This window comes from Lithobates pipiens, unplaced genomic scaffold (assembly GCF_037356315.1).
Source record: "Lithobates pipiens isolate NorthernLeopardFrog02 unplaced genomic scaffold, aLitPip1_a1.2 Scaffold_1, whole genome shotgun sequence".
NCBI lineage: Eukaryota > Metazoa > Chordata > Amphibia > Anura > Ranidae > Lithobates > Lithobates pipiens.
The window spans coordinates 242,261,153-242,285,048 of record NW_027507685.1 but is presented as its reverse complement, the minus strand read 5'-3'; the positions used below and the strand labels follow the sequence as shown (position 1 = coordinate 242,285,048).

At 54.8% G+C, this 23,896-nt stretch overlaps 46 non-coding genes across 46 annotated transcripts; all 46 read left to right on the top strand.

The window, feature by feature from the left end:
* The first annotated feature begins 52 nt into the window (after positions 1-52).
* Positions 53-124, top strand: TRNAE-CUC (transfer RNA glutamic acid (anticodon CUC)). The gene has a single exon. It is a non-coding gene; the product is annotated as a tRNA-Glu (tRNA).
* A 1,179-nt stretch (positions 125-1,303) lies between these two features.
* On the top strand, positions 1,304-1,375 carry TRNAE-CUC (transfer RNA glutamic acid (anticodon CUC)). Its single transcript has one exon. It is a non-coding gene; the product is annotated as a tRNA-Glu (tRNA).
* Positions 1,376-1,720: 345 nt separating this feature from the next.
* On the top strand, positions 1,721-1,792 carry TRNAE-CUC (transfer RNA glutamic acid (anticodon CUC)). Its single transcript has one exon. It is a non-coding gene; the product is annotated as a tRNA-Glu (tRNA).
* A 345-nt stretch (positions 1,793-2,137) lies between these two features.
* TRNAE-CUC (transfer RNA glutamic acid (anticodon CUC)) lies at positions 2,138-2,209 on the top strand. The gene has a single exon. It is a non-coding gene; the product is annotated as a tRNA-Glu (tRNA).
* Positions 2,210-2,554: 345 nt separating this feature from the next.
* TRNAE-CUC (transfer RNA glutamic acid (anticodon CUC)) lies at positions 2,555-2,626 on the top strand. Its single transcript has one exon. It is a non-coding gene; the product is annotated as a tRNA-Glu (tRNA).
* A 345-nt stretch (positions 2,627-2,971) lies between these two features.
* TRNAE-CUC (transfer RNA glutamic acid (anticodon CUC)) lies at positions 2,972-3,043 on the top strand. Its single transcript has one exon. It is a non-coding gene; the product is annotated as a tRNA-Glu (tRNA).
* Positions 3,044-3,388: 345 nt separating this feature from the next.
* TRNAE-CUC (transfer RNA glutamic acid (anticodon CUC)) lies at positions 3,389-3,460 on the top strand. Its single transcript has one exon. It is a non-coding gene; the product is annotated as a tRNA-Glu (tRNA).
* Positions 3,461-3,805: 345 nt separating this feature from the next.
* TRNAE-CUC (transfer RNA glutamic acid (anticodon CUC)) lies at positions 3,806-3,877 on the top strand. Its single transcript has one exon. It is a non-coding gene; the product is annotated as a tRNA-Glu (tRNA).
* Positions 3,878-4,222: 345 nt separating this feature from the next.
* TRNAE-CUC (transfer RNA glutamic acid (anticodon CUC)) lies at positions 4,223-4,294 on the top strand. The gene has a single exon. It is a non-coding gene; the product is annotated as a tRNA-Glu (tRNA).
* A 345-nt stretch (positions 4,295-4,639) lies between these two features.
* Positions 4,640-4,711, top strand: TRNAE-CUC (transfer RNA glutamic acid (anticodon CUC)). The gene has a single exon. It is a non-coding gene; the product is annotated as a tRNA-Glu (tRNA).
* Positions 4,712-5,056: 345 nt separating this feature from the next.
* Positions 5,057-5,128, top strand: TRNAE-CUC (transfer RNA glutamic acid (anticodon CUC)). Its single transcript has one exon. It is a non-coding gene; the product is annotated as a tRNA-Glu (tRNA).
* Positions 5,129-5,890: 762 nt separating this feature from the next.
* TRNAE-CUC (transfer RNA glutamic acid (anticodon CUC)) lies at positions 5,891-5,962 on the top strand. Its single transcript has one exon. It is a non-coding gene; the product is annotated as a tRNA-Glu (tRNA).
* Positions 5,963-6,724: 762 nt separating this feature from the next.
* On the top strand, positions 6,725-6,796 carry TRNAE-CUC (transfer RNA glutamic acid (anticodon CUC)). The gene has a single exon. It is a non-coding gene; the product is annotated as a tRNA-Glu (tRNA).
* Positions 6,797-7,141: 345 nt separating this feature from the next.
* Positions 7,142-7,213, top strand: TRNAE-CUC (transfer RNA glutamic acid (anticodon CUC)). The gene has a single exon. It is a non-coding gene; the product is annotated as a tRNA-Glu (tRNA).
* Positions 7,214-7,558: 345 nt separating this feature from the next.
* Positions 7,559-7,630, top strand: TRNAE-CUC (transfer RNA glutamic acid (anticodon CUC)). The gene has a single exon. It is a non-coding gene; the product is annotated as a tRNA-Glu (tRNA).
* Positions 7,631-8,392: 762 nt separating this feature from the next.
* On the top strand, positions 8,393-8,464 carry TRNAE-CUC (transfer RNA glutamic acid (anticodon CUC)). Its single transcript has one exon. It is a non-coding gene; the product is annotated as a tRNA-Glu (tRNA).
* Positions 8,465-8,809: 345 nt separating this feature from the next.
* On the top strand, positions 8,810-8,881 carry TRNAE-CUC (transfer RNA glutamic acid (anticodon CUC)). The gene has a single exon. It is a non-coding gene; the product is annotated as a tRNA-Glu (tRNA).
* Positions 8,882-9,226: 345 nt separating this feature from the next.
* TRNAE-CUC (transfer RNA glutamic acid (anticodon CUC)) lies at positions 9,227-9,298 on the top strand. Its single transcript has one exon. It is a non-coding gene; the product is annotated as a tRNA-Glu (tRNA).
* Positions 9,299-10,060: 762 nt separating this feature from the next.
* TRNAE-CUC (transfer RNA glutamic acid (anticodon CUC)) lies at positions 10,061-10,132 on the top strand. The gene has a single exon. It is a non-coding gene; the product is annotated as a tRNA-Glu (tRNA).
* A 762-nt stretch (positions 10,133-10,894) lies between these two features.
* TRNAE-CUC (transfer RNA glutamic acid (anticodon CUC)) lies at positions 10,895-10,966 on the top strand. The gene has a single exon. It is a non-coding gene; the product is annotated as a tRNA-Glu (tRNA).
* A 762-nt stretch (positions 10,967-11,728) lies between these two features.
* Positions 11,729-11,800, top strand: TRNAE-CUC (transfer RNA glutamic acid (anticodon CUC)). Its single transcript has one exon. It is a non-coding gene; the product is annotated as a tRNA-Glu (tRNA).
* A 345-nt stretch (positions 11,801-12,145) lies between these two features.
* On the top strand, positions 12,146-12,217 carry TRNAE-CUC (transfer RNA glutamic acid (anticodon CUC)). The gene has a single exon. It is a non-coding gene; the product is annotated as a tRNA-Glu (tRNA).
* A 345-nt stretch (positions 12,218-12,562) lies between these two features.
* Positions 12,563-12,634, top strand: TRNAE-CUC (transfer RNA glutamic acid (anticodon CUC)). The gene has a single exon. It is a non-coding gene; the product is annotated as a tRNA-Glu (tRNA).
* Positions 12,635-12,979: 345 nt separating this feature from the next.
* Positions 12,980-13,051, top strand: TRNAE-CUC (transfer RNA glutamic acid (anticodon CUC)). The gene has a single exon. It is a non-coding gene; the product is annotated as a tRNA-Glu (tRNA).
* A 345-nt stretch (positions 13,052-13,396) lies between these two features.
* TRNAE-CUC (transfer RNA glutamic acid (anticodon CUC)) lies at positions 13,397-13,468 on the top strand. Its single transcript has one exon. It is a non-coding gene; the product is annotated as a tRNA-Glu (tRNA).
* A 345-nt stretch (positions 13,469-13,813) lies between these two features.
* On the top strand, positions 13,814-13,885 carry TRNAE-CUC (transfer RNA glutamic acid (anticodon CUC)). Its single transcript has one exon. It is a non-coding gene; the product is annotated as a tRNA-Glu (tRNA).
* A 345-nt stretch (positions 13,886-14,230) lies between these two features.
* TRNAE-CUC (transfer RNA glutamic acid (anticodon CUC)) lies at positions 14,231-14,302 on the top strand. The gene has a single exon. It is a non-coding gene; the product is annotated as a tRNA-Glu (tRNA).
* A 345-nt stretch (positions 14,303-14,647) lies between these two features.
* Positions 14,648-14,719, top strand: TRNAE-CUC (transfer RNA glutamic acid (anticodon CUC)). The gene has a single exon. It is a non-coding gene; the product is annotated as a tRNA-Glu (tRNA).
* Positions 14,720-15,064: 345 nt separating this feature from the next.
* On the top strand, positions 15,065-15,136 carry TRNAE-CUC (transfer RNA glutamic acid (anticodon CUC)). Its single transcript has one exon. It is a non-coding gene; the product is annotated as a tRNA-Glu (tRNA).
* Positions 15,137-15,481: 345 nt separating this feature from the next.
* On the top strand, positions 15,482-15,553 carry TRNAE-CUC (transfer RNA glutamic acid (anticodon CUC)). The gene has a single exon. It is a non-coding gene; the product is annotated as a tRNA-Glu (tRNA).
* A 336-nt stretch (positions 15,554-15,889) lies between these two features.
* On the top strand, positions 15,890-15,961 carry TRNAE-CUC (transfer RNA glutamic acid (anticodon CUC)). The gene has a single exon. It is a non-coding gene; the product is annotated as a tRNA-Glu (tRNA).
* Positions 15,962-16,306: 345 nt separating this feature from the next.
* Positions 16,307-16,378, top strand: TRNAE-CUC (transfer RNA glutamic acid (anticodon CUC)). The gene has a single exon. It is a non-coding gene; the product is annotated as a tRNA-Glu (tRNA).
* A 345-nt stretch (positions 16,379-16,723) lies between these two features.
* TRNAE-CUC (transfer RNA glutamic acid (anticodon CUC)) lies at positions 16,724-16,795 on the top strand. The gene has a single exon. It is a non-coding gene; the product is annotated as a tRNA-Glu (tRNA).
* A 345-nt stretch (positions 16,796-17,140) lies between these two features.
* TRNAE-CUC (transfer RNA glutamic acid (anticodon CUC)) lies at positions 17,141-17,212 on the top strand. The gene has a single exon. It is a non-coding gene; the product is annotated as a tRNA-Glu (tRNA).
* A 762-nt stretch (positions 17,213-17,974) lies between these two features.
* TRNAE-CUC (transfer RNA glutamic acid (anticodon CUC)) lies at positions 17,975-18,046 on the top strand. The gene has a single exon. It is a non-coding gene; the product is annotated as a tRNA-Glu (tRNA).
* A 345-nt stretch (positions 18,047-18,391) lies between these two features.
* TRNAE-CUC (transfer RNA glutamic acid (anticodon CUC)) lies at positions 18,392-18,463 on the top strand. Its single transcript has one exon. It is a non-coding gene; the product is annotated as a tRNA-Glu (tRNA).
* Positions 18,464-18,808: 345 nt separating this feature from the next.
* On the top strand, positions 18,809-18,880 carry TRNAE-CUC (transfer RNA glutamic acid (anticodon CUC)). Its single transcript has one exon. It is a non-coding gene; the product is annotated as a tRNA-Glu (tRNA).
* A 345-nt stretch (positions 18,881-19,225) lies between these two features.
* Positions 19,226-19,297, top strand: TRNAE-CUC (transfer RNA glutamic acid (anticodon CUC)). The gene has a single exon. It is a non-coding gene; the product is annotated as a tRNA-Glu (tRNA).
* Positions 19,298-19,642: 345 nt separating this feature from the next.
* TRNAE-CUC (transfer RNA glutamic acid (anticodon CUC)) lies at positions 19,643-19,714 on the top strand. The gene has a single exon. It is a non-coding gene; the product is annotated as a tRNA-Glu (tRNA).
* A 345-nt stretch (positions 19,715-20,059) lies between these two features.
* Positions 20,060-20,131, top strand: TRNAE-CUC (transfer RNA glutamic acid (anticodon CUC)). Its single transcript has one exon. It is a non-coding gene; the product is annotated as a tRNA-Glu (tRNA).
* A 345-nt stretch (positions 20,132-20,476) lies between these two features.
* Positions 20,477-20,548, top strand: TRNAE-CUC (transfer RNA glutamic acid (anticodon CUC)). The gene has a single exon. It is a non-coding gene; the product is annotated as a tRNA-Glu (tRNA).
* A 345-nt stretch (positions 20,549-20,893) lies between these two features.
* TRNAE-CUC (transfer RNA glutamic acid (anticodon CUC)) lies at positions 20,894-20,965 on the top strand. The gene has a single exon. It is a non-coding gene; the product is annotated as a tRNA-Glu (tRNA).
* A 345-nt stretch (positions 20,966-21,310) lies between these two features.
* Positions 21,311-21,382, top strand: TRNAE-CUC (transfer RNA glutamic acid (anticodon CUC)). The gene has a single exon. It is a non-coding gene; the product is annotated as a tRNA-Glu (tRNA).
* Positions 21,383-22,135: 753 nt separating this feature from the next.
* Positions 22,136-22,207, top strand: TRNAE-CUC (transfer RNA glutamic acid (anticodon CUC)). The gene has a single exon. It is a non-coding gene; the product is annotated as a tRNA-Glu (tRNA).
* A 345-nt stretch (positions 22,208-22,552) lies between these two features.
* Positions 22,553-22,624, top strand: TRNAE-CUC (transfer RNA glutamic acid (anticodon CUC)). Its single transcript has one exon. It is a non-coding gene; the product is annotated as a tRNA-Glu (tRNA).
* Positions 22,625-23,803: 1,179 nt separating this feature from the next.
* On the top strand, positions 23,804-23,875 carry TRNAE-CUC (transfer RNA glutamic acid (anticodon CUC)). The gene has a single exon. It is a non-coding gene; the product is annotated as a tRNA-Glu (tRNA).
* The last annotated feature ends 21 nt before the right edge of the window (positions 23,876-23,896 follow it).

Genomic DNA, 23,896 nt, shown 5'->3' with positions numbered 1-23,896 from the left:
GTATTTGCCATTGACTTCGTCTCGCTAGCCTGGGAAGAACGGGGCACACCTCTCCCTGGTGGTCTAGTGGCTAGGATTCGGCGCTCTCACCGCCGCGGCCCGGGTTCGATTCCCGGTCAGGGAATTCTTCTTTGCCCTGGTAGCAGCTGGACACTATCGTCTGGGCTTCTGCTTCGTTAAGGGCCAAAAAATGCTCCGCCATCCATCGGCCTGGTTTTCTCAGTTGCGCTGAGCCTTGTCAAGCTTTTCGCGCTTTTAGGCCCACATGGTCAACTCGGCCAGCTGTTAAGAGACTAGGATAACCCACTGCTAACCAGCTGTAGCTAGAAGTGCCTCCTTCACCCCATTTTGGAGACCTTGGTTCTGACGGAAGAAAGCCGTATTTGCCCACTCCAAAGTGCATCAACGCCATCTTGGGTATTTGCCATTGACTTCGTCTCGCTAGCCTGGGAAGAACAGGGCACACCTCTCCCTGGTTGTCTAGTGGCTAGGATTCGGCGCTCTCACCGCCGCGGCCCGGGTTCAATTCCCGGTCAGGGAATTCTTCTTTGCCCTGGTAGCAGCTGGACACTATCGTCTGGGCTTCTGCTTCGTTAAGGGCCAAAAAATGCTCCGCCATCCATCGGCCTGGTTTTCTCAGTTGCGCTGAGCCTTGTCAAGCTTTTCGCGCTTTTAGGCCCACATGGCCAACTCGGCCAGCTGTTAAGAGACTAGGATAACCCACTGCTAACCAGCTGTAGCTAGAAGTGCCTCCTTCACCCCATTTTGGAGACCTTGGTTCTGACGGAAGAAAGCCGTATTTGCCCACTCCAAAGTGCATCAACGCCATCTTGGGTATTTGCCATTGACTTCGTCTCGCTAGCCTGGGAAGAACGGGGCACACCTCTCCCTGGTGGTCTAGTGGCTAGGATTCGGCGCTCTCACCGCCGCGGCCTGGGTTCGATTCCCGGTCAGGGAATTCTTCTTTGCCCTGGTAGCAGCTGGACACTATCGTCTGGGCTTCTGCTTCGTTAAGGGCCAAAAAATGCTCCGCCATCCATCGGCCTTGTTTTCTCAGTTGCGCTGAGCCTTGTCAAGCTTTTCGCGCTTTTAGGCCCACATGGTCAACTCGGCCAGCTGTTAAGAGACTAGGATAACCCACTGCTAACCAGCTGTAGCTAGAAGTGCCTCCTTCACCCCATTTTGGAGACCTTGGTTCTGACGGAAGAAAGCCGTATTTGCCCACTCCAAAGTGCATCAACGCCATCTTGGGTATTTGCCATTGACTTCGTCTCGCTAGCCTGGGAAGAACGGGGCACACCTCTCCCTGGTGGTCTAGTGGCTAGGATTCGGCGCTCTCACCGCCGCGGCCCGGGTTCGATTCCCGGTCAGGGAATTCTTCTTTGCCCTGGTAGCAGCTGGACACTATCGTCTGGGCTTCTGCTTCGTTAAGGGCCAAAAAATGCTCCGCCATCCATCGGCCTGGTTTTCTCAGTTGCGCTGAGCCTTGTCAAGCTTTTCGCGCTTTTAGGCCCACATGGTCAACTCGGCCAGCTGTTAAGAGACTAGGATAACCCACTGCTAACCAGCTGTAGCTAGAAGTGCCTCCTTCACCCCATTTTGGAGACCTTGGTTCTGACGGAAGAAAGCCGTATTTGCCCACTCCAAAGTGCATCAACGCCATCTTGGGTATTTGCCATTGACTTCGTCTCGCTAGCCTGGGAAGAACGGGGCACACCTCTCCCTGGTGGTCTAGTGGCTAGGATTCGGCGCTCTCACCGCCGCGGCCCGGGTTCGATTCCCGGTCAGGGAATTCTTCTTTGCCCTGGTAGCAGCTGGACACTATCGTCTGGGCTTCTGCTTCGTTAAGGGCCAAAAAATGCTCCGCCGTCCATCGGCCTGGTTTTCTCAGTTCCGCTGAGCCTTGTCAAGCTTTTCGCGCTTTTAGGCCCACATGGCCAACTCGGCCAGCTGTTAAGAGACTAGGATAACCCACTGCTAACCAGCTGTAGCTAGAAGTGCCTCCTTCACCCCATTTTGGAGACCTTGGTTCTGACGGAAGAAAGCCGTATTTGCCCACTCCAAAGTGCATCAACGCCATCTTGGGTATTTGCCATTGACTTCGTCTCGCTAGCCTGGGAAAAACGAGGCACACCTCTCCCTGGTGGTCTAGTGGCTAGGATTCGGCGCTCTCACCGCCGCGGCCCGGGTTCGATTCCCGGTCAGGGAATTCTTCTTTGCCCTGGTAGCAGCTGGACACTATCGTCTGGGCTTCTGCTTCGTTAAGGGCCAAAAAATGCTCCGCCATCCATCGGCCTGGTTTTCTCAGTTGCGCTGAGCCTTGTCAAGCTTTTCGCGCTTTTAGGCCCACATGGTCAACTCGGCCAGCTGTTAAGAGACTAGGATAACCCACTGCTAACCAGCTGTAGCTAGAAGTGCCTCCTTCACCCCATTTTGGAGACCTTGGTTCTGACGGAAGAAAGCCGTATTTGCCCACTCCAAAGTGCATCAACGCCATCTTGGGTATTTGCCATTGACTTCGTCTCGCTAGCCTGGGAAGAACGGGGCACACCTCTCCCTGGTGGTCTAGTGGCTAGGATTCGGCGCTCTCACCGCCGCGGCCCGGGTTCGATTCCCGGTCAGGGAATTCTTCTTTGCCCTGGTAGCAGCTGGACACTATCGTCTGGGCTTCTGCTTCGTTAAGGGCCAAAAAATGCTCCGCCATCCATCGGCCTGGTTTTCTCAGTTGCGCTGAGCCTTGTCAAGCTTTTCGCGCTTTTAGGCCCACATGGTCAACTCGGCCAGCTGTTAAGAGACTAGGATAACCCACTGCTAACCAGCTGTAGCTAGAAGTGCCTCCTTCACCCCATTTTGGAGACCTTGGTTCTGACGGAAGAAAGCCGTATTTGCCCACTCCAAAGTGCATCAACGCCATCTTGGGTATTTGCCATTGACTTCGTCTCGCTAGCCTGGGAAGAACAGGGCACACCTCTCCCTGGTGGTCTAGTGGCTAGGATTCGGCGCTCTCACCGCCGCGGCCCGGGTTCGATTCCCGGTCAGGGAATTCTTCTTTGCCCTGGTAGCAGCTGGACACTATCGTCTGGGCTTCTGCTTCGTTAAGGGCCAAAAAATGCTCCGCCATCCATCGGCCTGGTTTTCTCAGTTGCGCTGAGCCTTGTCAAGCTTTTCGCGCTTTTAGGCCCACATGGTCAACTCGGCCAGCTGTTAAGAGACTAGGATAACCCACTGCTAACCAGCTGTAGCTAGAAGTGCCTCCTTCACCCCATTTTGGAGACCTTGGTTCTGACGGAAGAAAGCCGTATTTGCCCACTCCAAAATGCATCAACGCCATCTTGGGTATTTGCCATTGACTTCGTCTCGCTAGCCTGGGAAGAACAGGGCACACCTCTCCCTGGTGGTCTAGTGGCTAGGATTCGGCGCTCTCACCGCCGCGGCCCGGGTTCGATTCCCGGTCAGGGAATTCTTCTTTGCCCTGGTAGCAGCTGGACACTATCGTCTGGGCTTCTGCTTCGTTAAGGGCCAAAAAATGCTCCGCCATCCATCGGCCTGGTTTTCTCAGTTCCGCTGAGCCTTGTCAAGCTTTTCGCGCTTTTACACCCACATGGCCAACTCGGCCAGCTGTTAAGAGACTAGGATAACCCACTGCTAACCAGCTGTAGCTAGAAGTGCCTCCTTCACCCCATTTTGGAGACCTTGGTTCTGACGGAAGAAAGCCGTATTTGCCCACTCCAAAGTGCATCAACGCCATCTTGGGTATTTGCCATTGACTTCGTCTTGCTAGCCTGGGAAGAACAGGGCACACCTCTCCCTGGTGGTCTAGTGGCTAGGATTCGGCGCTCTCACCGCCGTGGCCCGGGTTCGATTCCCGGTCAGGGAATTCTTCTTTGCCCTGGTAGCAGCTGGACACTATCGTCTGGGCTTCTGCTTCGTTAAGGGCCAAAAAATGCTCCGCCATCCATCGGCCTGGTTTTCTCAGTTGCGCTGAGCCTTGTCAAGCTTTTCGCGCTTTTAGGCCCACATGGCCAACTCGGCCAGCTGTTAAGAGACTAGGATAACCCACTGCTAACCAGCTGTAGCTAGAAGTGCCTCCTTCACCCCATTTTGGAGACCTTGGTTCTGACGGAAGAAAGCCGTATTTGCCCACTCCAAAGTGCATCAACGCCATCTTGGGTATTTGCCATTGACTTCGTCTCGCTAGCCTGGGAAGAACGGGGCACACCTCTCCCTGGTGGTCTAGTGGCTAGGATTCGGCGCTCTCACCGCCGCGGCCCGGGTTCGATTCCCGGTCAGGGAATTCTTCTTTGCCCTGGTAGCAGCTGGACACTATCGTCTGGGCTTCTGCTTCGTTAAGGGCCAAAAAATGCTCCGCCATCCATCGGCCTGGTTTTCTCAGTTGCGCTGAGCCTTGTCAAGCTTTTCGCGCTTTTAGGCCCACATGGTCAACTCGGCCAGCTGTTAAGAGACTAGGATAACCCACTGCTAACCAGCTGTAGCTAGAAGTGCCTCCTTCACCCCATTTTGGAGACCTTGGTTCTGACGGAAGAAAGCCGTATTTGCCCACTCCAAAGTGCATCAACGCCATCTTGGGTATTTGCCATTGACTTCGTCTCGCTAGCCTGGGAAGAACGGGGCACACCTCTCCCTGGTGGTCTAGTGGCTAGGATTCGGCGCTCTCACCGCCGCGGCCCGGGTTCGATTCCCGGTCAGGGAATTCTTCTTTGCCCTGGTAGCAGCTGGACACTATCGTCTGGGCTTCTGCTTCGTTAAGGGCCAAAAAATGCTCCGCCATCCATCGGCCTGGTTTTCTCAGTTGCGCTGAGCCTTGTCAAGCTTTTCGCGCTTTTAGGCCCACATGGTCAACTCGGCCAGCTGTTAAGAGACTAGGATAACCCACTGCTAACCAGCTGTAGCTAGAAGTGCCTCCTTCACCCCATTTTGGAGACCTTGGTTCTGACGGAAGAAAGCCGTATTTGCCCACTCCAAAGTGCATCAACGCCATCTTGGGTATTTGCCATTGACTTCGTCTCGCTAGCCTGGGAAGAACGGGGCACACCTCTCCCTGGTGGTCTAGTGGCTAGGATTCGGCGCTCTCACCGCCGCGGCCCGGGTTCGATTCCCGGTCAGGGAATTCTTCTTTGCCCAGGTAGCAGCTGGACACTATCGTCTGGGCTTCTGCTTCGTTAAGGGCCAAAAAATGCTCCGCCATCCATCGGCCTGGTTTTCTCAGTTGCGCTGAGCCTTGTCAAGCTTTTCGCGCTTTTAGGCCCACATGGTCAACTCGGCCAGCTGTTAAGAGACTAGGATAACCCACTGCTAACCAGCTGTAGCTAGAAGTGCCTCCTTCACCCCATTTTGGAGACCTTGGTTCTGACGGAAGAAAGCCGTATTTGCCCACTCCAAAGTGCATCAACGCCATCTTGGGTATTTGCCATTGACTTCGTCTCGCTAGCCTGGGAAGAACAGGGCACACCTCTCCCTGGTGGTCTAGTGGCTAGGATTCGGCGCTCTCACTGCCGCAGCCCGGGTTCGATTCCCGGTCAGGGAATTCTTCTTTGCCCTGGTAGCAGCTGGACACTATCGTCTGGGCTTCTGCTTCGTTAAGGGCCAAAAAATGCTCCGCCATCCATCGGCCTGGTTTTCTCAGTTCCGCTGAGCCTTGTCAAGCTTTTCGCGCTTTTAGGCCCACATGGCCAACTCGGCCAGCTGTTAAGAGACTAGGATAACCCACTGCTAACCAGCTGTAGCTAGAAGTGCCTCCTTCACCCCATTTTGGAGACCTTGGTTCTGACGGAAGAAAGCCGTATTTGCCCACTCCAAAGTGCATCAACGCCATCTTGGGTATTTGCCATTGACTTCGTCTCGCTAGCCTGGGAAAAACGGGGCACACCTCTCCCTGGTGGTCTAGTGGCTAGGATTCGGCGCTCTCACCGCCGCGGCCCGGGTTCGATTCCCGGTCAGGGAATTCTTCTTTGCCCTGGTAGCAGCTGGACACTATCGTCTGGGCTTCTGCTTCGTTAAGGGCCAAAAAATGCTCCGCCATCCATCGGCCTGGTTTTCTCAGTTGCGCTGAGCCTTGTCAAGCTTTTCGCGCTTTTAGGCCCACATGGTCAACTCGGCCAGCTGTTAAGAGACTAGGATAACCCACTGCTAACCAGCTGTAGCTAGAAGTGCCTCCTTCACCCCATTTTGGAGACCTTGGTTCTGACGGAAGAAAGCCGTATTTGCCCACTCCAAAGTGCATCAACGCCATCTTGGGTATTTGCCATTGACTTCGTCTCGCTAGCCTGGGAAGAACGGGGCACACCTCTCCCTGGTGGTCTAGTGGCTAGGATTCGGCGCTCTCACCGCCGCGTCCCGGGTTCGATTCCCGGTCAGGGAATTCTTCTTTGCCCTGGTAGCAGCTGGACACTATCGTCTGGGCTTCTGCTTCGTTAAGGGCCAAAAAATGCTCCGCCATCCATCGGCCTGGTTTTCTCAGTTCCGCTGAGCCTTGTCAAGCTTTTCGCGCTTTTACACCCACATGGCCAACTCGGCCAGCTGTTAAGAGACTAGGATAACCCACTGCTAACCAGCTGTAGCTAGAAGTGCCTCCTTCACCCCATTTTGGAGACCTTGGTTCTGACGGAAGAAAGCCGTATTTGCCCACTCCAAAGTGCATCAACGCCATCTTGGGTATTTGCCATTGACTTCGTCTTGCTAGCCTGGGAAGGACAGGGCACACCTCTCCCTGGTGGTCTAGTGGCTAGGATTCGGCGCTCTCACCGCCGCGGCCCGGGTTCGATTCCCGGTCAGGGAATTCTTCTTTGCCCTGGTAGCAGCTGGACACTATCGTCTGGGCTTCTGCTTCGTTAAGGGCCAAAAAATGCTCCGCCATCCATCGGCCTGGTTTTCTCAGTTGCGCTGAGCCTTGTCAAGCTTTTCGCGCTTTTAGGCCCACATGGTCAACTCGGCCAGCTGTTAAGAGACTAGGATAACCCACTGCTAACCAGCTGTAGCTAGAAGTGCCTCCTTCACCCCATTTTGGAGACCTTGGTTCTGACGGAAGAAAGCCGTATTTGCCCACTCCAAAGTGCATCAACGCCATCTTGGGTATTTGCCATTGACTTCGTCTCGCTAGCCTGGGAAGAACGGGGCACACCTCTCCCTGGTGGTCTAGTGGCTAGGATTCGGCGCTCTCACCGCCGCGGCCCGGGTTCGATTCCCGGTCAGGGAATTCTTCTTTGCCCTGGTAGCAGCTGGACACTATCGTCTGGGCTTCTGCTTCGTTAAGGGCCAAAAAATGCTCCGCCATCCATCGGCCTGGTTTTCTCAGTTGCGCTGAGCCTTGTCAAGCTTTTCGCGCTTTTAGGCCCACATGGTCAACTCGGCCAGCTGTTAAGAGACTAGGATAACCCACTGCTAACCAGCTGTAGCTAGAAGTGCCTCCTTCACCCCATTTTGGAGACCTTGGTTCTGACGGAAGAAAGCCGTATTTGCCCACTCCAAAGTGCATCAACGCCATCTTGGGTATTTGCCATTGACTTCGTCTCGCTAGCCTGGGACGAACGGGGCACACCTCTCCCTGGTGGTCTAGTGGCTAGGATTCGGCGCTCTCACCGCCGCGGCCCGGGTTCGATTCCCGGTCAGGGAATTCTTCTTTGCCCAGGTAGCAGCTGGACACTATCGTCTGGGCTTCTGCTTCGTTAAGGGCCAAAAAATGCTCCGCCATCCATCGGCCTGGTTTTCTCAGTTGCGCTGAGCCTTGTCAAGCTTTTCGCGCTTTTAGGCCCACATGGTCAACTCGGCCAGCTGTTAAGAGACTAGGATAACCCACTGCTAACCAGCTGTAGCTAGAAGTGCCTCCTTCACCCCATTTTGGAGACCTTGGTTCTGACGGAAGAAAGCCGTATTTGCCCACTCCAAAGTGCATCAACGCCATCTTGGGTATTTGCCATTGACTTCGTCTCGCTAGCCTGGGAAGAACAGGGCACACCTCTCCCTGGTGGTCTAGTGGCTAGGATTCGGCGCTCTCACTGCCGCAGCCCGGGTTCGATTCCCGGTCAGGGAATTCTTCTTTGCCCTGGTAGCAGCTGGACACTATCGTCTGGGCTTCTGCTTCGTTAAGGGCCAAAAAATGCTCCACCATCCATCGGCCTGGTTTTCTCAGTTCCGCTGAGCCTTGTCAAGCTTTTCGCGCTTTTAGGCCCACATGGCCAACTCGGCCAGCTGTTAAGAGACTAGGATAACCCACTGCTAACCAGCTGTAGCTAGAAGTGCCTCCTTCACCCCATTTTGGAGACCTTGGTTCTGACGGAAGAAAGCCGTATTTGCCCACTCCAAAGTGCATCAACGCCATCTTGGGTATTTGCCATTGACTTCGTCTCGCTAGCCTGGGAAAAACGGGGCACACCTCTCCCTGGTGGTCTAGTGGCTAGGATTCGGCGCTCTCACCGCCGCGGCCCGGGTTCGATTCCCGGTCAGGGAATTCTTCTTTGCCCTGGTAGCAGCTGGACACTATCGTCTGGGCTTCTGCTTCGTTAAGGGCCAAAAAATGCTCCGCCATCCATCGGCCTGGTTTTCTCAGTTGCGCTGAGCCTTGTCAAGCTTTTCGCGCTTTTAGGCCCACATGGTCAACTCGGCCAGCTGTTAAGAGACTAGGATAACCCACTGCTAACCAGCTGTAGCTAGAAGTGCCTCCTTCACCCCATTTTGGAGACCTTGGTTCTGACGGAAGAAAGCCGTATTTGCCCACTCCAAAGTGCATCAACGCCATCTTGGGTATTTGCCATTGACTTCGTCTCGCTAGCCTGGGAAGAACGGGGCACACCTCTCCCTGGTGGTCTAGTGGCTAGGATTCGGCGCTCTCACCGCCGCGGCCCGGGTTCGATTCCCGGTCAGGGAATTCTTCTTTGCCCTGGTAGCAGCTGGACACTATCGTCTGGGCTTCTGCTTCGTTAAGGGCCAAAAAATGCTCCGCCATCCATCGGCCTGGTTTTCTCAGTTCCGCTGAGCCTTGTCAAGCTTTTCGCGCTTTTACACCCACATGGCCAACTCGGCCAGCTGTTAAGAGACTAGGATAACCCACTGCTAACCAGCTGTAGCTAGAAGTGCCTCCTTCACCCCATTTTGGAGACCTTGGTTCTGACGGAAGAAAGCCGTATTTGCCCACTCCAAAGTGCATCAACGCCATCTTGGGTATTTGCCATTGACTTCGTCTTGCTAGCCTGGGAAGAACAGGGCACACCTCTCCCTGGTGGTCTAGTGGCTAGGATTCGGCGCTCTCACCGCCGCGGCCCGGGTTCGATTCCCGGTCAGGGAATTCTTCTTTGCCCTGGTAGCAGCTGGACACTATCGTCTGGGCTTCTGCTTCGTTAAGGGCCAAAAAATGCTCCGCCATCCATCGGCCTGGTTTTCTCAGTTGCGCTGAGCCTTGTCAAGCTTTTCGCGCTTTTAGGCCCACATGGCCAACTCGGCCAGCTGTTAAGAGACTAGGATAACCCACTGCTAACCAGCTGTAGCTAGAAGTGCCTCCTTCACCCCATTTTGGAGACCTTGGTTCTGACGGAAGAAAGCCGTATTTGCCCACTCCAAAGTGCATCAACGCCATCTTGGGTATTTGCCATTGACTTCGTCTCGCTAGCCTGGGAAGAACGGGGCACACCTCTCCCCGGTGGTCTAGTGGCTAGGATTCGGCGCTCTCACCGCCGCGGCCCGGGTTCGATTCCCGGTCAGGGAATTCTTCTTTGCCCTGGTAGCAGCTGGACACTATCGTCTGGGCTTCTGCTTCGTTAAGGGCCAAAAAATGCTCCGCCATCCATCGGCCTGGTTTTCTCAGTTGCGCTGAGCCTTGTCAAGCTTTTCGCGCTTTTAGGCCCACATGGTCAACTCGGCCAGCTGTTAAGAGACTAGGATAACCCACTGCTAACCAGCTGTAGCTAGAAGTGCCTCCTTCACCCCATTTTGGAGACCTTGGTTCTGACGGAAGAAAGCCGTATTTGCCCACTCCAAAGTGCATCAACGCCATCTTGGGTATTTGCCATTGACTTCGTCTCGCTAGCCTGGGAAGAGCGGGGCACACCTCTCCCTGGTGGTCTAGTGGCTAGGATTCGGCGCTCTCACCGCCGCGGCCCGGGTTCGATTCCCGGTCAGGGAATTCTTCTTTGCCCTGGTAGCAGCTGGACACTATCGTCTGGGCTTCTGCTTCGTTAAGGGCCAAAAAATGCTCCGCCATCCATCGGCCTGGTTTTCTCAGTTGCGCTGAGCCTTGTCAAGCTTTTCGCGCTTTTAGGCCCACATGGTCAACTCGGCCAGCTGTTAAGAGACTAGGATAACCCACTGCTAACCAGCTGTAGCTAGAAGTGCCTCCTTCACCCCATTTTGGAGACCTTGGTTCTGACGGAAGAAAGCCGTATTTGCCCACTCCAAAGTGCATCAACGCCATCTTGGGTATTTGCCATTGACTTCGTCTCGCTAGCCTGGGAAGAACAGGGCACACCTCTCCCTGGTGGTCTAGTGGCTAGGATTCAGCGCTCTCACCGCCGCAGCCCGGGTTCGATTCCCGGTCAGGGAATTCTTCTTTGCCCTGGTAGCAGCTGGACACTATCGTCTGGGCTTCTGCTTCGTTAAGGGCCAAAAAATGCTCCGCCATCCATCGGCCTGGTTTTCTCAGTTCCGCTGAGCCTTGTCAAGCTTTTCGCGCTTTTAGGCCCACATGGCCAACTCGGCCAGCTGTTAAGAGACTAGGATAACCCACTGCTAACCAGCTGTAGCTAGAAGTGCCTCCTTCACCCCATTTTGGAGACCTTGGTTCTGACGGAAGAAAGCCGTATTTGCCCACTCCAAAGTGCATCAACGCCATCTTGGGTATTTGCCATTGACTTCGTCTCGCTAGCCTGGGAAAAACGGGGCACACCTCTCCCTGGTGGTCTAGTGGCTAGGATTCGGCGCTCTCACCGCCGCGGCCCGGGTTCGATTCCCGGTCAGGGAATTCTTCTTTGCCCTGGTAGCAGCTGGACACTATCGTCTGGGCGTCTGCTTCGTTAAGGGCCAAAAAATGCTCCGCCATCCATCGGCCTGGTTTTCTCAGTTGCGCTGAGCCTTGTCAAGCTTTTCGCGCTTTTAGGCCCACATGGTCAACTCGGCCAGCTGTTAAGAGACTAGGATAACCCACTGCTAACCAGCTGTAGCTAGAAGTGCCTCCTTCACCCCATTTTGGAGACCTTGGTTCTGACGGAAGAAAGCCGTATTTGCCCACTCCAAAGTGCATCAACGCCATCTTGGGTATTTGCCATTGACTTCGTCTCGCTAGCCTGGGAAGAACGGGGCACACCTCTCCCTGGTGGTCTAGTGGCTAGGATTCGGCGCTCTCACCGCCGCGGCCCAGGTTCGATTCCCGGTCAGGGAATTCTTCTTTGCCCTGGTAGCAGCTGGACACTATCGTCTGGGCTTCTGCTTCGTTAAGGGCCAAAAAATGCTCCGCCATCCATCGGCCTGGTTTTCTCAGTTGCGCTGAGCCTTGTCAAGCTTTTCGCGCTTTTAGGCCCACATGGTCAACTCGGCCAGCTGTTAAGAGACTAGGATAACCCACTGCTAACCAGCTGTAGCTAGAAGTGCCTCCTTCACCCCATTTTGGAGACCTTGGTTCTGACGGAAGAAAGCCGTATTTGCCCACTCCAAAGTGCATCAACGCCATCTTGGGTATTTGCCATTGACTTCGTCTCGCTAGCCTGGGAAGAACAGGGCACACCTCTCCCTGGTGGTCTAGTGGCTAGGATTCGGCGCTCTCACCGCCGCGGCCCGGGTTCGATTCCCGGTCAGGGAATTCTTCTTTGCCCTGGTAGCAGCTGGACACTATCGTCTGGGCTTCTGCTTCGTTAAGGGCCAAAAAATGCTCCGCCATCCATCGGCCTGGTTTTCTCAGTTCCGCTGAGCCTTGTCAAGCTTTTCGCGCTTTTAGGCCCACATGGCCAACTCGGCCAGCTGTTAAGAGACTAGGATAACCCACTGCTAACCAGCTGTAGCTAGAAGTGCCTCCTTCACCCCATTTTGGAGACCTTGGTTCTGACGGAAGAAAGCCGTATTTGCCCACTCCAAAGTGCATCAACGCCATCTTGGGTATTTGCCATTGACTTCGTCTCGCTAGCCTGGGAAAAACGGGGCACACCTCTCCCTGGTGGTCTAGTGGCTAGGATTCGGCGCTCTCACCGCCGCGGCCCGGGTTCGATTCCCGGTCAGGGAATTCTTCTTTGCCCTGGTAGCAGCTGGACACTATCGTCTGGGCTTCTGCTTCGTTAAGGGCCAAAAAATGCTCCGCCATCCATCGGCCTGGTTTTCTCAGTTGCGCTGAGCCTTGTCAAGCTTTTCGCGCTTTTAGGCCCACATGGTCAACTCGGCCAGCTGTTAAGAGACTAGGATAACCCACTGCTAACCAGCTGTAGCTAGAAGTGCCTCCTTCACCCCATTTTGGAGACCTTGGTTCTGACGGAAGAAAGCCGTATTTGCCCACTCCAAAGTGCATCAACGCCATCTTGGGTATTTGCCATTGACTTCGTCTCGCTAGCCTGGGAAGAACGGGGCACACCTCTCCCTGGTGGTCTAGTGGCTAGGATTCGGCGCTCTCACCGCCGCGGCCCGGGTTCGATTCCCGGTCAGGGAATTCTTCTTTGCCCTGGTAGCAGCTGGACACTATCGTCTGGGCTTCTGCTTCGTTAAGGGCCAAAAAATGCTCCGCCATCCATCGGCCTGGTTTTCTCAGTTGCGCTGAGCCTTGTCAAGCTTTTCGCGCTTTTAGGCCCACATGGTCAACTCGGCCAGCTGTTAAGAGACTAGGATAACCCACTGCTAACCAGCTGTAGCTAGAAGTGCCTCCTTCACCCCATTTTGGAGACCTTGGTTCTGACGGAAGAAAGCCGTATTTGCCCACTCCAAAGTGCATCAACGCCATCTTGGGTATTTGCCATTGACTTCGTCTCGCTAGCCTGGGAAGAACGGGGCACACCTCTCCCTGGTGGTCTAGTGGCTAGGATTCGGCGCTCTCACCGCCGCGGCCCGGGTTCGATTCCCGGTCAGGGAATTCTTCTTTGCCCTGGTAGCAGCTGGACACTATCGTCTGGGCTTCTGCTTCGTTAAGGGCCAAAAAATGCTCCGCCGTCCATCGGCCTGGTTTTCTCAGTTCCGCTGAGCCTTGTCAAGCTTTTCGCGCTTTTAGGCCCACATGGCCAACTCGGCCAGCTGTTAAGAGACTAGGATAACCCACTGCTAACCAGCTGTAGCTAGAAGTGCCTCCTTCACCCCATTTTGGAGACCTTGGTTCTGACGGAAGAAAGCCGTATTTGCCCACTCCAAAGTGCATCAACGCCATCTTGGGTATTTGCCATTGACTTCGTCTCGCTAGCCTGGGAAAAACGGGGCACACCTCTCCCTGGTGGTCTAGTGGCTAGGATTCGGCGCTCTCACCGCCGCGGCCCGGGTTCGATTCCCGGTCAGGGAATTCTTCTTTGCCCTGGTAGCAGCTGGACACTATCGTCTGGGCTTCTGCTTCGTTAAGGGCCAAAAAATGCTCCGCCATCCATCGGCCTGGTTTTCTCAGTTGCGCTGAGCCTTGTCAAGCTTTTCGCGCTTTTAGGCCCACATGGTCAACTCGGCCAGCTGTTAAGAGACTAGGATAACCCACTGCTAACCAGCTGTAGCTAGAAGTGCCTCCTTCACCCCATTTTGGAGACCTTGGTTCTGACGGAAGAAAGCCGTATTTGCCCACTCCAAAGTGCATCAACGCCATCTTGGGTATTTGCCATTGACTTCGTCTCGCTAGCCTGGGAAGAACGGGGCACACCTCTCCCTGGTGGTCTAGTGGCTAGGATTCGGCGCTCTCACCGCCGCGGCCCGGGTTCGATTCCCGGTCAGGGAATTCTTCTTTGCCCTGGTAGCAGCTGGACACTATCGTCTGGGCTTCTGCTTCGTTAAGGGCCAAAAAATGCTCCGCCATCCATCGGCCTGGTTTTCTCAGTTGCGCTGAGCCTTGTCAAGCTTTTCGCGCTTTTAGGCCCACATGGTCAACTCGGCCAGCTGTTAAGAGACTAGGATAACCCACTGCTAACCAGCTGTAGCTAGAAGTGCCTCCTTCACCCCATTTTGGAGACCTTGGTTCTGACGGAAGAAAGCCGTATTTGCCCACTCCAAAGTGCATCAACGCCATCTTGGGTATTTGCCATTGACTTCGTCTCGCTAGCCTGGGAAGAACGGGGCACACCTCTCCCTGGTGGTCTAGTGGCTAGGATTCGGCGCTCTCACCGCCGCGGCCCGGGTTCGATTCCCGGTCAGGGAATTCTTCTTTGCCCTGGTAGCAGCTGGACACTATCGTCTGGGCTTCTGCTTCGTTAAGGGCCAAAAAATGCTCCGCCGTCCATCGGCCTGGTTTTCTCAGTTCCGCTGAGCCTTGTCAAGCTTTTCGCGCTTTTAGGCCCACATGGCCAACTCGGCCAGCTGTTAAGAGACTAGGATAACCCACTGCTAACCAGCTGTAGCTAGAAGTGCCTCCTTCACCCCATTTTGGAGACCTTGGTTCTGACGGAAGAAAGCCGTATTTGCCCACTCCAAAGTGCATCAACGCCATCTTGGGTATTTGCCATTGACTTCGTCTCGCTAGCCTGGGAAAAACGGGGCACACCTCTCCCTGGTGGTCTAGTGGCTAGGATTCGGCGCTCTCACCGCCGCGGCCCGGGTTCGATTCCCGGTCAGGGAATTCTTCTTTGCCCTGGTAGCAGCTGGACACTATCGTCTGGGCTTCTGCTTCGTTAAGGGCCAAAAAATGCTCCGCCATCCATCGGCCTGGTTTTCTCAGTTGCGCTGAGCCTTGTCAAGCTTTTCGCGCTTTTAGGCCCACATGGTCAACTCGGCCAGCTGTTAAGAGACTAGGATAACCCACTGCTAACCAGCTGTAGCTAGAAGTGCCTCCTTCACCCCATTTTGGAGACCTTGGTTCTGACGGAAGAAAGCCGTATTTGCCCACTCCAAAGTGCATCAACGCCATCTTGGGTATTTGCCATTGACTTCGTCTCGCTAGCCTGGGAAGAACGGGGCACACCTCTCCCTGGTGGTCTAGTGGCTAGGATTCGGCGCTCTCACCGCCGCGGCCCGGGTTCGATTCCCGGTCAGGGAATTCTTCTTTGCCCTGGTAGCAGCTGGACACTATCGTCTGGGCTTCTGCTTCGTTAAGGGCCAAAAAATGCTCCGCCATCCATCGGCCTGGTTTTCTCAGTTGCGCTGAGCCTTGTCAAGCTTTTCGCGCTTTTAGGCCCACATGGTCAACTCGGCCAGCTGTTAAGAGACTAGGATAACCCACTGCTAACCAGCTGTAGCTAGAAGTGCCTCCTTCACCCCATTTTGGAGACCTTGGTTCTGACGGAAGAAAGCCGTATTTGCCCACTCCAAAGTGCATCAACGCCATCTTGGGTATTTGCCATTGACTTCGTCTCGCTAGCCTGGGAAGAACAGGGCACACCTCTCCCTGGTGGTCTAGTGGCTAGGATTCGGCGCTCTCACCGCCGCGGCCCGGGTTCGATTCCCGGTCAGGGAATTCTTCTTTGCCCTGGTAGCAGCTGGACACTATCGTCTGGGCTTCTGCTTCGTTAAGGGCCAAAAAATGCTCCGCCATCCATCGGCCTGGTTTTCTCAGTTCCGCTGAGCCTTGTCAAGCTTTTAGGCCCACATGGCCAACTCGGCCAGCTGTTAAGAGACTAGGATAACCCACTGCTAACCAGCTGTAGCTAGAAGTGCCTCCTTCACCCCATTTTGGAGACCTTGGTTCTGACGGAAGAAAGCCGTATTTGCCCACTCCAAAGTGCATCAACGCCATCTTGGGTATTTGCCATTGACTTCGTCTCGCTAGCCTGGGAAAAACGGGGCACACCTCTCCCTGGTGGTCTAGTGGCTAGGATTCGGCGCTCTCACCGCCGCGGCCCGGGTTCGATTCCCGGTCAGGGAATTCTTCTTTGCCCTGGTAGCAGCTGGACACTATCGTCTGGGCTTCTGCTTCGTTAAGGGCCAAAAAATGCTCCGCCATCCATCGGCCTGGTTTTCTCAGTTGCGCTGAGCCTTGTCAAGCTTTTCGCGCTTTTAGGCCCACATGGTCAACTCGGCCAGCTGTTAAGAGACTAGGATAACCCACTGCTAACCAGCTGTAGCTAGAAGTGCCTCCTTCACCCCATTTTGGAGACCTTGGTTCTGACGGAAGAAAGCCGTATTTGCCCACTCCAAAATGCATCAACGCCATCTTGGGTATTTGCCATTGACTTCGTCTCGCTAGCCTGGGAAGAACGGGGCACACCTCTCCCTGGTGGTCTAGTGGCTAGGATTCGGCGCTCTCACCGCCGCGGCCCGGGTTCGATTCCCGGTCAGGGAATTCTTCTTTGCCCTGGTAGCAGCTGGACACTATCGTCTGGGCTTCTGCTTCGTTAAGGGCCAAAAAATGCTCCGCCATCCATCGGCCTGGTTTTCTCAGTTCCGCTGAGCCTTGTCAAGCTTTTCGCGCTTTTACACCCACATGGCCAACTCGGCCAGCTGTTAAGAGACTAGGATAACCCACTGCTAACCAGCTGTAGCTAGAAGTGCCTCCTTCACCCCATTTTGGAGACCTTGGTTCTGACGGAAGAAAGCCGTATTTGCCCACTCCAAAGTGCATCAACGCCATCTTGGGTATTTGCCATTGACTTCGTCTCGCTAGCCTGGGAAAAACGGGGCACACCTCTCCCTGGTGGTCTAGTGGCTAGGATTCGGCGCTCTCACCGCCGCGGCCCGGGTTCGATTCCCGGTCAGGGAATTCTTCTTTGCCCTGGTAGCAGCTGGACACTATCGTCTGGGCTTCTGCTTCGTTAAGGGCCAAAAAATGCTCCGCCATCCATCGGCCTGGTTTTCTCAGTTGCGCTGAGCCTTGTCAAGCTTTTCGCGCTTTTAGGCCCACATGGTCAACTCGGCCAGCTGTTAAGAGACTAGGATAACCCACTGCTAACCAGCTGTAGCTAGAAGTGCCTCCTTCACCCCATTTTGGAGACCTTGGTTCTGACGGAAGAAAGCCGTATTTGCCCACTCCAAAGTGCATCAACGCCATCTTGGGTATTTGCCATTGACTTCGTCTCGCTAGCCTGGGAAGAACGGGGCACACCTCTCCCTGGTGGTCTAGTGGCTAGGATTCGGCGCTCTCACCGCCGCGGCCCGGGTTCGATTCCCGGTCAGGGAATTCTTCTTTGCCCTGGTAGCAGCTGGACACTATCGTCTGGGCTTCTGCTTCGTTAAGGGCCAAAAAATGCTCCGCCATCCATCGGCCTGGTTTTCTCAGTTGCGCTGAGCCTTGTCAAGCTTTTCGCGCTTTTAGGCCCACATGGTCAACTCGGCCAGCTGTTAAGAGACTAGGATAACCCACTGCTAACCAGCTGTAGCTAGAAGTGCCTCCTTCACCCCATTTTGGAGACCTTGGTTCTGACGGAAGAAAGCCGTATTTGCCCACTCCAAAGTGCATCAACGCCATCTTGGGTATTTGCCATTGACTTCGTCTCGCTAGCCTGGGAAGAACAGGGCACACCTCTCCCTGGTGGTCTAGTGGCTAGGATTCGGCGCTCTCACCTCCGCAGCCCGGGTTCGATTCCCGGTCAGGGAATTCTTCTTTGCCCTGGTAGCAGCTGGACACTATCGTCTGGGCTTCTGCTTCGTTAAGGGCCAAAAAATGCTCCGCCATCCATCGGCCTGGTTTTCTCAGTTCCGCTGAGCCTTGTCAAGCTTTTCGCGCTTTTAGGCCCACATGGCCAACTCGGCCAGCTGTTAAGAGACTAGGATAACCCACTGCTAACCAGCTGTAGCTAGAAGTGCCTCCTTCACCCCATTTTGGAGACCTTGGTTCTGACGGAAGAAAGCCGTATTTGCCCACTCCAAAGTGCATCAACGCCATCTTGGGTATTTGCCATTGACTTCGTCTCGCTAGCCTGGGAAAAACGGGGCACACCTCTCCCTGGTGGTCTAGTGGCTAGGATTCGGCGCTCTCACCGCCGCGGCCCGGGTTCGATTCCCGGTCAGGGAATTCTTCTTTGCCCTGGTAGCAGCTGGACACTATCGTCTGGGCTTCTGCTTCGTTAAGGGCCAAAAAATGCTCCGCCATCCATCGGCCTGGTTTTCTCAGTTGCGCTGAGCCTTGTCAAGCTTTTCGCGCTTTTAGGCCCACATGGTCAACTCGGCCAGCTGTTAAGAGACTAGGATAACCCACTGCTAACCAGCTGTAGCTAGAAGTGCCTCCTTCACCCCATTTTGGAGACCTTGGTTCTGACGGAAGAAAGCCGTATTTGCCCACTCCAAAGTGCATCAACGCCATCTTGGGTATTTGCCATTGACTTCGTCTCGCTAGCCTGGGAAGAACGGGGCACACCTCTCCCTGGTGGTCTAGTGGCTAGGATTCGGCGCTCTCACCGCCGCGGCCCGGGTTCGATTCCCGGTCAGGGAATTCTTCTTTGCCCTGGTAGCAGCTGGACACTATCGTCTGGGCTTCTGCTTCGTTAAGGGCCAAAAAATGCTCCGCCATCCATCGGCCTGGTTTTCTCAGTTGCGCTGAGCCTTGTCAAGCTTTTCGCGCTTTTAGGCCCACATGGTCAACTCGGCCAGCTGTTAAGAGACTAGGATAACCCACTGCTAACCAGCTGTAGCTAGAAGTGCCTCCTTCACCCCATTTTGGAGACCTTGGTTCTGACGGAAGAAAGCCGTATTTGCCCACTCCAAAGTGCATCAACGCCATCTTGGGTATTTGCCATTGACTTCGTCTCGCTAGCCTGGGAAGAACAGGGCACACCTCTCCCTGGTGGTCTAGTGGCTAGGATTCGGCGCTCTCACCGCCGCGGCCCGGGTTCGATTCCCGGTCAGGGAATTCTTCTTTGCCCTGGTAGCAGCTGGACACTATCGTCTGGGCTTCTGCTTCGTTAAGGGCCAAAAAATGCTCCGCCATCCATCGGCCTGGTTTTCTCAGTTCCGCTGAGCCTTGTCAAGCTTTTCGCGCTTTTAGGCCCACATGGCCAACTCGGCCAGCTGTTAAGAGACTAGGATAACCCACTGCTAACCAGCTGTAGCTAGAAGTGCCTCCTTCACCCCATTTTGGAGACCTTGGTTCTGACGGAAGAAAGCCGTATTTGCCCACTCCAAAGTGCATCAACGCCATCTTGGGTATTTGCCATTGACTTCGTCTCGCTAGCCTGGGAAAAACGGGGCACACCTCTCCCTGGTGGTCTAGTGGCTAGGATTCGGCGCTCTCACCGCCGCGGCCCGGGTTCGATTCCCGGTCAGGGAATTCTTCTTTGCCCTGGTAGCAGCTGGACACTATCGTCTGGGCTTCTGCTTCGTTAAGGGCCAAAAAATGCTCCGCCATCCATCGGCCTGGTTTTCTCAGTTGCGCTGAGCCTTGTCAAGCTTTTCGCGCTTTTAGGCCCACATGGTCAACTCGGCCAGCTGTTAAGAGACTAGGATAACCCACTGCTAACCAGCTGTAGCTAGAAGTGCCTCCTTCACCCCATTTTGGAGACCTTGGTTCTGACGGAAGAAAGCCGTATTTGCCCACTCCAAAGTGCATCAACGCCATCTTGGGTATTTGCCATTGACTTCGTCTCGCTAGCCTGGGAAGAACGGGGCACACCTCTCCCTGGTGGTCTAGTGGCTAGGATTCGGCGCTCTCACCGCCGCGGCCCGGGTTCGATTCCCGGTCAGGGAATTCTTCTTTGCCCTGGTAGCAGCTGGACACTATCGTCTGGGCTTCTGCTTCGTTAAGGGCCAAAAAATGCTCCGCCATCCATCGGCCTGGTTTTCTCAGTTGCGCTGAGCCTTGTCAAGCTTTTCGCGCTTTTAGGCCCACATGGTCAACTCGGCCAGCTGTTAAGAGACTAGGATAACCCACTGCTAACCAGCTGTAGCTAGAAGTGCCTCCTTCACCCCATTTTGGAGACCTTGGTTCTGACGGAAGAAAGCCGTATTTGCCCACTCCAAAGTGCATCAACGCCATCTTGGGTATTTGCCATTGACTTCGTCTCGCTAGCCTGGGAAGAACGGGGCACACCTCTCCCTGGTGGTCTAGTGGCTAGGATTCGGCGCTCTCACCGCCGCGGCCCGGGTTCGATTCCCGGTCAGGGAATTCTTCTTTGCCCTGGTAGCAGCTGGACACTATCGTCTGGGCTTCTGCTTCGTTAAGGGCCAAAAAATGCTCCGCCGTCCATCGGCCTGGTTTTCTCAGTTCCGCTGAGCCTTGTCAAGCTTTTCGCGCTTTTAGGCCCACATGGCCAACTCGGCCAGCTGTTAAGAGACTAGGATAACCCACTGCTAACCAGCTGTAGCTAGAAGTGCCTCCTTCACCCCATTTTGGAGACCTTGGTTCTGACGGAAGAAAGCCGTATTTGCCCACTCCAAAGTGCATCAACGCCATCTTGGGTATTTGCCATTGACTTCATCTCGCTAGCCTGGGAAAAACGGGGCACACCTCTCCCTGGTGGTCTAGTGGCTAGGATTCGGCGCTCTCACCGCCGCGGCCCGGGTTCGATTCCCGGTCAGGGAATTCTTCTTTGCCCTGGTAGCAGCTGGACACTATCGTCTGGGCTTCTGCTTCGTTAAGGGCCAAAAAATGCTCCGCCATCCATCGGCCTGGTTTTCTCAGTTGCGCTGAGCCTTGTCAAGCTTTTCGCGCTTTTAGGCCCACATGGTCAACTCGGCCAGCTGTTAAGAGACTAGGATAACCCACTGCTAACCAGCTGTAGCTAGAAGTGCCTCCTTCACCCCATTTTGGAGACCTTGGTTCTGACGGAAGAAAGCCGTATTTGCCCACTCCAAAGTGCATCAACGCCATCTTGGGTATTTGCCATTGACTTCGTCTCGCTAGCCTGGGAAGAACGGGGCACACCTCTCCCTGGTGGTCTAGTGGCTAGGATTCGGCGCTCTCACCGCCGCGGCCCGGGTTCGATTCCCGGTCAGGGAATTCTTCTTTGCCCTGGTAGCAGCTGGACACTATCGTCTGGGCTTCTGCTTCGTTAAGGGCCAAAAAATGCTCCGCCATCCATCGGCCTGGTTTTCTCAGTTGCGCTGAGCCTTGTCAAGCTTTTCGCGCTTTTAGGCCCACATGGTCAACTCGGCCAGCTGTTAAGAGACTAGGATAACCCACTGCTAACCAGCTGTAGCTAGAAGTGCCTCCTTCACCCCATTTTGGAGACCTTGGTTCTGACGGAAGAAAGCCGTATTTGCCCACTCCAAAGTGCATCAACGCCATCTTGGGTATTTGCCATTGACTTCGTCTCGCTAGCCTGGGAAGAACAGGGCACACCTCTCCCTGGTGGTCTAGTGGCTAGGATTCGGCGCTCTCACCGCCGCGGCCCGGGTTCGATTCCCGGTCAGGGAATTCTTCTTTGCCCTGGTAGCAGCTGGACACTATCGTCTGGGCTTCTGCTTCGTTAAGGGCCAAAAAATGCTCCGCCATCCATCGGCCTGGTTTTCTCAGTTCCGCTGAGCCTTGTCAAGCTTTTAGGCCCACATGGCCAACTCGGCCAGCTGTTAAGAGACTAGGATAACCCACTGCTAACCAGCTGTAGCTAGAAGTGCCTCCTTCACCCCATTTTGGAGACCTTGGTTCTGACGGAAGAAAGCCGTATTTGCCCACTCCAAAGTGCATCAACGCCATCTTGGGTATTTGCCATTGACTTCGTCTCGCTAGCCTGGGAAAAACGGGGCACACCTCTCCCTGGTGGTCTAGTGGCTAGGATTCGGCGCTCTCACCGCCGCGGCCCGGGTTCAATTCCCGGTCAGGGAATTCTTCTTTGCCCTGGTAGCAGCTGGACACTATCGTCTGGGCTTCTGCTTCGTTAAGGGCCAAAAAATGCTCCGCCATCCATCGGCCTGGTTTTCTCAGTTGCGCTGAGCCTTGTCAAGCTTTTCGCGCTTTTAGGCCCACATGGTCAACTCGGCCAGCTGTTAAGAGACTAGGATAACCCACTGCTAACCAGCTGTAGCTAGAAGTGCCTCCTTCACCCCATTTTGGAGACCTTGGTTCTGACGGAAGAAAGCCGTATTTGCCCACTCCAAAATGCATCAACGCCATCTTGGGTATTTGCCATTGACTTCGTCTCGCTAGCCTGGGAAGAACGGGGCACACCTCTCCCTGGTGGTCTAGTGGCTAGGATTCGGCGCTCTCACCGCCGCGGCCCGGGTTCGATTCCCGGTCAGGGAATTCTTCTTTGCCCTGGTAGCAGCTGGACACTATCGTCTGGGCTTCTGCTTCGTTAAGGGCCAAAAAATGCTCCGCCATCCATCGGCCTGGTTTTCTCAGTTCCGCTGAGCCTTGTCAAGCTTTTCGCGCTTTTACACCCACATGGCCAACTCGGCCAGCTGTTAAGAGACTAGGATAACCCACTGCTAACCAGCTGTAGCTAGAAGTGCCTCCTTCACCCCATTTTGGAGACCTTGGTTCTGACGGAAGAAAGCCGTATTTGCCCACTCCAAAGTGCATCAACGCCATCTTGGGTATTTGCCATTGACTTCGTCTCGCTAGCCTGGGAAAAACGGGGCACACCTCTCCCTGGTGGTCTAGTGGCTAGGATTCGGCGCTCTCACCGCCGCGGCCCGGGTTCGATTCCCGGTCAGGGAATTCTTCTTTGCCCTGGTAGCAGCTGGACACTATCGTCTGGGCTTCTGCTTCGTTAAGGGCCAAAAAATGCTCCGCCATCCATCGGCCTGGTTTTCTCAGTTGCGCTGAGCCTTGTCAAGCTTTTCGCGCTTTTAGGCCCACATGGTCAACTCGGCCAGCTGTTAAGAGACTAGGATAACCCACTGCTAACCAGCTGTAGCTAGAAGTGCCTCCTTCACCCCATTTTGGAGACCTTGGTTCTGACGGAAGAAAGCCGTATTTGCCCACTCCAAAGTGCATCAACGCCATCTTGGGTATTTGCCATTGACTTCGTCTCGCTAGCCTGGGAAGAACGGGGCACACCTCTCCCTGGTGGTCTAGTGGCTAGGATTCGGCGCTCTCACCGCCACGGCCCGGGTTCGATTCCCGGTCAGGGAATTCTTCTTTGCCCTGGTAGCAGCTGGACACTATCGTCTGGGCTTCTGCTTCGTTAAGGGCCAAAAAATGCTCCGCCATCCATCGGCCTGGTTTTCTCAGTTGCGCTGAGCCTTGTCAAGCTTTTCGCGCTTTTAGGCCCACATGGTCAACTCGGCCAGCTGTTAAGAGACTAGGATAACCCACTGCTAACCAGCTGTAGCTAGAAGTGCCTCCTTCACCCCATTTTGGAGACCTTGGTTCTGACGGAAGAAAGCCGTATTTGCCCACTCCAAAGTGCATCAACGCCATCTTGGGTATTTGCCATTGACTTCGTCTCGCTAGCCCGGGAAGAACAGGGCACACCTCTCCCTGGTGGTCTAGTGGCTAGGATTCGGCGCTCTCACCGCCGCAGCCCGGGTTCGATTCCCGGTCAGGGAATTCTTCTTTGCCCTGGTAGCAGCTGGACACTATCGTCTGGGCTTCTGCTTCGTTAAGGGCCAAAAAATGCTCCGCCATCCATCGGCCTGGTTTTCTCAGTTCCGCTGAGCCTTGTCAAGCTTTTCGCGCTTTTAGGCCCACATGGCCAACTCGGCCAGCTGTTAAGAGACTAGGATAACCCACTGCTAACCAGCTGTAGCTAGAAGTGCCTCCTTCACCCCATTTTGGAGACCTTGGTTCTGACGGAAGAAAGCCGTATTTGCCCACTCCAAAGTGCATCAACGCCATCTTGGGTATTTGCCATTGACTTCGTCTCGCTAGCCTGGGAAAAACGGGGCACACCTCTCCCTGGTGGTCTAGTGGCTAGGATTCGGCGCTCTCACCGCCGCGGCCCGGGTTCGATTCCCGGTCAGGGAATTCTTCTTTGCCCTGGTAGCA